We start from the raw sequence: 8,633 nt of genomic DNA on the forward strand, positions 1-8,633 counted from the left end.
TGCTAAGCTAAAAAGGTGTGTCTTGAGCCTCTTCTTAAAAACATCAACAGTCTCCGCGGCCCTGAGGCTCTCTGGCAGGCTGTTCCACGGTTGGGGACCATAACAATGGAAAGAGGTCTCACCGTATGTCTTAGTTCTGACTTTAGGAACCACTAAAAGGCCAGTACCAGAGGACCTCAGGGTCCACGAAGGCTCATAATTAAAAAGAAGGTCGGATAAATAAGAAGGCCCAAGACCATTAAGGCATTTATAAACAAGTAAAATAATCTTAAAATCAAGGTAGAAGAAAGTAGGGCATCTGTGCATGTCGTCCCTGCAGTAACCCAAAGTTAAACACACAAAGAGCTTTGGCATCACAACAATCAATTAAATCTTCGTCTTCTTCTTTCCTTTAATTAAATTAGAATTACAGAGGTTTGCCTCCCGTCCCTTAAACTGAGCATGTAAAGGAATGCCTGAGGCTGAATGAAGTACTTTTGGGTAAGTCATGGCAAGTAATAGGGTTGTTTGGGTTATTAAACACAATAACACACACACCCACACACACCAAGAGACATGCATGCACATATAAAATGCACATATAAGCTGAAGTAACATGGTAATTAAATGGTAAAGCTCACTCTTGCTGAAGTAAATATACTGACACTCAATATCATAATTGCAAGGATTGTCACTGTGACATTTTTGTGTGCATTTTTCTGAAGCATTAATACTTCTTTTAGTTTTCTGAATTTAATATTCAAAACGGTGTCACACATTCAATATTTTATTAAGCGCAATATAACATGTACAATAACATTACTCATAACTAAAGGCAGCACTGATTGTAAGGATGCTACTTTATTGAAGTTGCTTTATATATTTATATTTAATCTGTATTTTTTTTTTATCCTAGATACAAACAATATGAAGTAAGAACTTTTGTTCTGGCCAACATGGCAGCACAAGTAACAACAAAAAAATTGCAAAATGCAAACAATGACAGATGACAAAACAAATAATATGAAACAATAAAATGCATATCATATTCATTTATTTTTCTAAGTCTAGCTGCTTACTTGGAAGCTTTACTTAAGTTGTTTTTCATTTTAGTTTACTACACATTATGTCCATATATTGAAGCAGCTTTTAGTTGTTACATCTTTTTATTTGGTGCAAGAAATCTTGGCTACAAAATGCATTTCTATAATTTTCTCTGTTGGGTGCTTGGAGGAACAAGACAGATGATGTTTTAAATAACCTGTATTTATGATACACCTGTATTTCAAATAATCTACAACAGTTGTGCATTTTGATCAAAAATCATTTGGACCAAGTGGACAGTTTTACACATCCAGCTGCTGTCAGAGTTTCATTAAAAAAGAAGATTTTCTGGAAATATCGTTATGCAGCTCAATCCTCTCTTGCTTACTGTTGGCGACATGCAGCATATGAACAAAGGCTGATTCAGCTGGACATTGAGTGGTCTTCAGATCAAGACCAAGAACCATCTGAATTGTCAGTCATCTTTTCTGGTCGATCACTGATTAGTCAAATGCGACACATTTAAACACACCAACTAGTTACTTGATGTAATATCAAGTAACAAAGCATTCCTGTTCCTCCTTATATGTGAAGATCAAAGGTTCTGGAAGCAAGTAGAAGGAAGGAATATGAGATGATACAACATCACAAGACAATATGGTGCAATATGACATGATATGGAATATTACAATGAATTACAATATTATACAATACGATACTATAATAAATTGTACATACATCATGATACGACACTATATGATACGGCAGAATATGACACAACACAATATGATGCAGCACAATACATTATGACATGATGCAACACGAGATTCTGATGCCTTATTGTCCCCAGAAGAAATTTATTTTGAGCACAAGTGCTGATTCATTCACTGTCTTCACAAAGATAAAGCAACTATTGTCACAAAGATAAATATAAAGACGATAAAAACAATAAAAAAGAAACCTTAAGCAGCAGGAAAAAAAATAGAATGACAATTTATATGTAACTAAAAGCAGCATCATATGTAATACTCACAATAATAAAAAAAATTTAAAGAAAAAAAACAGCTTTTTTTTTACTACACACGTCACATTAAACTCAATCGGCCCGGAGACACTTTTTTATAATTTAGACTGAGGTTGGAACAAATAAACTTTAGGAAAAGCAAAGTTTTCATGATGGACCTACGGAGTAAAACATTATGAGTTCAGGTTGTCTATGAATGGACTGAAGGAAAGGTTTTCAGTCCTTTCAAGTACCTTCATGGCAAACCGTACCAGACACACACTGGGACAGACTGCTGTTAAACCTGGAAAATCTCTTAATTGTAGATTTAATGGTTCCAAACTGCACAACCACCAGCTCCTTGTAACCCACAGCCACAAGTTAGAGCATGCCAAGTGCAGTACTACAAGTGATTTTTTTGCAGTTTACAGCAATGTAGTTCAGGAGGGGTGGCAGTGAGCTGGTGGTCTGCGGTTCGAGTCCTGCTGCTGCTGGACTTGAACCTCTCTGAGGGCCGGTCCCAAGCCTGGGTAAATACATCCAGCATTAAACGTGTGCCAATTCCCCTGTGCATTTATTAGTGACCCCTTCAGAGGGACAAGCCAAAAGGGAACAACTGACACTGTTTTTTTTTATCTTAACAATGTGCCCTCTGTATTGTAATTTGACACAAAACCGCTTGAAATGTGTAAAAATACCATGCTCAAAGTGTTAAACTGTTCGCAAATGCAAATATTAGCAGATCACTGCATCTCCTTTTAAGTATTTTCTGTCCACTTTAAGACATTAGGCAACAATAAATGAAATAAAATAGCTAAAAATTTTAAATCTTAACTTTTTCCTCTTAATGCACCTGTTTTATCAGTGAGAACCAGTGCTAAATTTTTAGTTTTTCCACATATTTACTGTTCGTTTTGTTGTTGTTTTCAGTAACAAAAAGCACACATTTGAAATCATTCCATCCATCCATCCATGCATCCATCCGTACATACAAACATGCATGCATGGATACATGCATACATACATGTATGCATGCATACATGCATCCATCCATCTGTACATCCGTACATCCATACATCCATCCATCCATACATACATACATAAATACACTCATCCATACATAACCATGAACTGAAAATACCAGTTTCAGCTGTGTAATCCCTCAGATGCAATATTATTGTCATGATTTACCTTTAACCCCTGGAGTGGATACTACACGACTGCTTTAACTACATTCTGTTTTTAGTCTGTGTCAGCACATACTTTAAATGTAGGTATTAAAAGTTGGGTTTAAAAGATCAATGAGATCTGGTGCATCCCTAATAAGGATTGCTCGAACTTTAGCCATTTTCAGCAGGAGATGGAGACAGACAGATCAATGAGCAGGGTGGAATCGCAAAAAAGAAAAAAAATGGTGTGGCAGAAGGTATTTCTCTGTAATATGTGCATTTAATATAAAAACAGAGGGGACAAAGGTGTTGGATAGAGTATATGCTTTGAAAGTATGTTTAGCAGAACATACTAAATGTGTGTAGATTGAAAGGTAAAGCTAAAGTTAAAACAAGATGGGGACAAGTAGAGTTTTGAAGACAAAAGTGACAATGAGTTTGAAATAAATACAGGAAATGAGACGAAAGGAAACGTGAGAAAAAATGTTGGAAAAGTGACCAAAAATGGAAAAAAAAACCCCAAAAACTGAGTTCGAAACAAGAAGAAAGGCGGGACAAATGAAAGGCAGAGGCCTGCGCCAAGCTGTGATTCCCAGTGCGAGTTCGCTCTTCATCCCCCAGTGAACCCAGCCCTCCACTAGAACAAAGCCAACTCATGCTGTACTCGTTTTCCAGCCATTTTTCATCTCTTCTTTTTGTCTACATGCAAGAGAGCTTCCTGCCTACCTGTTTTTCTCTTTTTTCTCTGACACAGTGTGATAAACTTCACAACCTACAACTTCACACACATGCATGGATTATACACACGCGCACACAGTGACAAATATACTTAGTTGTCAGTATTACCACTCTGATACCCATATTTATCTCTTAGCAGCTACTCTGGCTATGTTTAGACATAAGTTTTACTATAACACACCAAACCGACTCCCTCCCATCAGCACCTCGGTCCACCTCTCCCTCCGGTACAAGTTGAGAGGTGGTGTGCTGACTTCGCCACCTGCTGTCTGATAGCATATAAACAAACTAAACACTTATTTCCTCCTGAGCCGTACCCCATAATCACAGCACCGGTAAAACCTCACACTCCATTTACCTTCAGTGCAGGTGACTGCCTGGGCACTAGGTGTGTGTTTGTGTGTGTGGATATGCTTATATGAGGATTAAAGAACTTCTGAGAGTATGAAGGAAGTGAAATTGTTGAAAAAAGGAAAATCAAGGGGAAGAGTAAAACAGAAGCAGCCGCTACTTCTCGTGGTTTTAAATATCTCAGACAAAGTAGACCGTTTAGATCGTGGAGTGTTTTGTGGCTTTAGTTTACTTTTTTAACACTGACGTTTAAGTTTAAACAAACATGATGGTTTTCAGGTATGGACGAGTTGGAAGCATAGTACAAAAACAGAGGTTTGTTACTTGGGCCAAACCTGGATGTCTAATGTTTAAGTTTATTTGTTTGTGATTATATTTGATTTTTAAGTTTATTTTTATTTACATTTCCCCTAAACAATCACACAACAACAACAAAAAAACAAACAAAAAAACCCTTCAGTTACCATATCTCTTTGACGTTAAGCACAATACACAAACACATACTAAGGCCGGTTACTTTACAGTTATAGCTTAAGTAAGGTTCCCAAATTTTAACGAAGGTTTTATATGACTCTTAGACAGTGTTATTTTTTTCCAAGGGCAGCCAACTGTTCATTTCTATAAACTACATGGTCAGAGACGGGAAGGAATCAGACTTCCATGGAACCGCAATACATCGTCTAGCCGCTACAATGGCTATCTCAAGAAATTTCTTTTTTTGTATTTATCTAGGGGGTCCTCAATTTTCATCAAATTTCCAATTAAACAAATTTTGGGCTCCTGCGGTATTAAATCATGACAATGTTAGCCAGAGTAACACATAGGTCGATTTTCACACAGGATATATGTGTTGTGCAAGAATGATCCAACTTCCATTCCACATCAAAAACATAAGTCAGATAATTTAGGTTAAACCTGTGGTTTAAGTTGACTTGCTCAATTTAAAAAAAAAAAAAACTGCGTTAGATTTGCACAATTTTAAATATTAAAAACAACAAATACATATACACTCACTGGCCTTTTTATTAGACTGTTTAACTCTTTGTTCATACAAATTGTTTATTGGTCATTCTATTTTGACATGTAGACATTGTGAAGCAACTTGCTGAAGTTCAAACTGAGCATCAGAACTGGGAAGAAAGGGGATTTATGTAAGGGAAAAAAAACAACTCAATATAATGTGTCTATGTGTAATACATGATTTCCAAACTGTATTTGTATGTAACTTTTGGTACCTAAAATTGTAAAAATTACACACCCAAAAATTACACATGCACAAAGTTAAAAAAAAAAAAAAAAAAAAAACTCAAATAATAATTTACATGCATATTATTTACATTCAGCCTTACAAATTTCAATGTTTGTGTTCAAAAAGGGTCTTGTGCATACAAATCATTAAATACATGTGCGCGAATCGCCTAGTGTGCACAGACAAAACTGCAATTATGCACAGATGAGTTTACATACAACTGCCAGGGGGGGGTGTGACACACTTTTAAAGTATCTTAGAGCTATATAGCTTTTCGGTAAATGGTGCATTTAGGTGCAGGTGGAAAGCTGAGTTGTCTGAATTTTCATCTGATTTTGTTCTCCAGATTTTTCAAAGTGTGACCTGACACATGTCAGGTACCCTAAGTTAAACACGAAATGATTTATAGCGCTTACAAACCGTGTAATACACGGACAACTACAAATTTACACACAAATTACACAAACTCTCACATATACAAATACAATTTTTGTGACATTGAATGTGGCATGGTTGTTGTTTCCAGACAGGCTGGTCTGAGCATTTCAGACCATCAGATGAAATCTAGTGGATTTTAACATACAGCCATCTCCAGAGTTTACAGCTAATGATCCAAAATAACCCTTCTCTTTCTGCTTGTTTGTGACCAAATTAACATTTTCAATAAACAATCAAATGTGGACTTTGTAAGATGGTGTATATTCCTGTCATATTGTAGCAAAAGTGACACATGAACTGTGACCATAGATGTGTTTCCATTACACCTAGAATTGCGCTGAAATTAAAAAAAAATGCTCATGAAAAAAAAAACAAAAAAGAAACACTAAAAAGTTTTTACGCTCCCGTTAGGTGGTTTTTCAGACGTTTTGATGTAGAAACGTATCACAAAAGTGTAATGGAAACACTAGTTTTAGAAAAAGAAAATGAGTAAAATGGGTTTGAAAAGCCGTAGCAAATTCTCCGCAGCAAGTACAAAACCCAAAATAATGCTACATGAGTACTTTCCATCAACAACGATTTTTGTAAAATCTCGTGAGATAAGAGTTTACGGGGCTTGAGGCTAATGCGCTAAATACTGTTCAATGGAAACACCCGCAAATTGCTCTTGTTGTTTATGGAAACTTACAAATATTGCTTTTATTTTGCAAAAAAAAAAATGTAATGGAAATGCAGCTAATGTTTATAAATAAAAGCTGGTCTTGAATAACTTGGCTTTTGTCCATTCTTGTGTGAAATTAGCTTGATTCAACCAACCAAGCTGAAAAGAAATATTAAAGACATTCCATCCTTCTGTTGATGCTGCTTGTACCTCGGAGCATATACTGACACTGTGTAGACCGATTCATTCATGAACCAGTCAATGGAAACAATTCTGATGAATATAATTTATAAAGAAACATTTCAGAAGTTTACTTCAAAGTTCAGCCTTTATCCTTCTAACACGCTTTGTTTGCTATTGAATGGCCATGCAAGTTGCTTCAAGGAATATGAATAAAGTGAGAGTATATATATATATATATATATATATATATATATATATATATATATATATATATATATATATATATATATAAAAAATTTTAAGAAATAAAAATGTCAATGATTTCTTATTGTATTGCAGCTGTATTTTCTCTGCAGATAAGTTGTGCCATGTTCTTAAAAGCTGTGCAGAAGAATGACTTGAAGGTCTCCAGATTCTGCAGTGAAATGAGCACATTAAGATAAGGAAGATGTTAGTGCATTACAGAGTTATGACAAATATCGCTTGACCTGCCGCTCACTTCTCCATCTTGTTTGTGTACTGGTTTATTTGTTGGAAACAACAACAACCGGCCTCTGTAATTATTCCTCAGTGCTGCTCACTGTAATTATACACCCATAACGGTGTGTGTGTTTCATGCATGTGATAGTAGATGCTGACACGTTTTGTGTTTATATGTGTGTGTGGTTGTGTTTTGTGGGTCTGGGCATGTCAGTAGCAATTAACACACCAAGACTGACCAGAAAGAGAGAGAGAAATAAATCCACACAGGTAAATAGAAAGTGGGATGAAGGGGGAACAAGCTCGGGCCTCTGTTGCTTAAATGACGATTCACCATCAGGTTGACTATTTAGCTTGTGTCTGTGTTTAGGTGCAGCTGTGTGTTGACACAAAATGAGGCAGTGAGTGTGTGAAAGAAAGATGAGATGATATAAAACACGCGAAGAGAAAGTAGGACAGTGTAATACAAGATATTTCTATAAGTAGCATCAAAAGTCGCAGAACACTCAAACTGTGTGGACTTTGTGTGTGTATATGTGTGTGTCTCTTTGTATGCCTGAACATATTTTTGCAAAAGCTTCCTTCATGCAAAAATGTTTGACTTGTGCGTTTGTCTAATTTCCAGGCTGTGATAACTACCCTCACTGGGAATGTTTCAGCTGCACCTCTGGCCTTTTTCAGGAAATGTTTTTCTGTAATTTTGCTTTACCTTGTTGGTTGCAGCGTAATCACACGTCTGTGAAAACACCTCATTTACAATCAGACTCGGTAAGAGATTCAGAATGATTATCATTTTAAGCATCTGATGGAAATGACTACCAGTCTTTCGATTTGATGTTTTTTTCTGAATGTTTGCAGCAGTGTAAACCCCCCAAACATGATATACGAGTGATATCATCAAGGCTTCATAATAAAAATATTGAAAAGCACTTCGAGAGTGCAGACCCCCGCCAAGCAACTCATTTCCACTTAAATTGTGAAGAATTCTCCGGAAAAATGTCCACAATTCCTTCCAGATCACTCCCAAAATTTACTGAAATCCAATTTAGAAATGGCAAAAATCTCTCTGGTAGTTTTGCGTATAGCTGCCCACAAAAAGACAGACAGATAAATACGGGCAAAAACATAACCTCTTTGGTGGATAAATTGACAGTCGTGTTAATCAAAAAACAGATTTTTTGACATCTTTTATCAATCAAGTACCCAACAAATATTTTCTTGTCAATCCTCTTTCTTCAGGTAAACTCTACTGAGGTGTTCCCCTGCCCCTTCCAGCTGAATCTGATCAATTATTAATGTCTGAACACAGTCTCCAAGGATCTGTCATCCATTATTAAT

The sequence above is a fragment of the Telmatherina bonti genome, assembly GCF_933228915.1.
Source record: "Telmatherina bonti genome assembly, chromosome: 24".
Classification (NCBI taxonomy): domain Eukaryota; kingdom Metazoa; phylum Chordata; class Actinopteri; order Atheriniformes; family Telmatherinidae; genus Telmatherina; species Telmatherina bonti.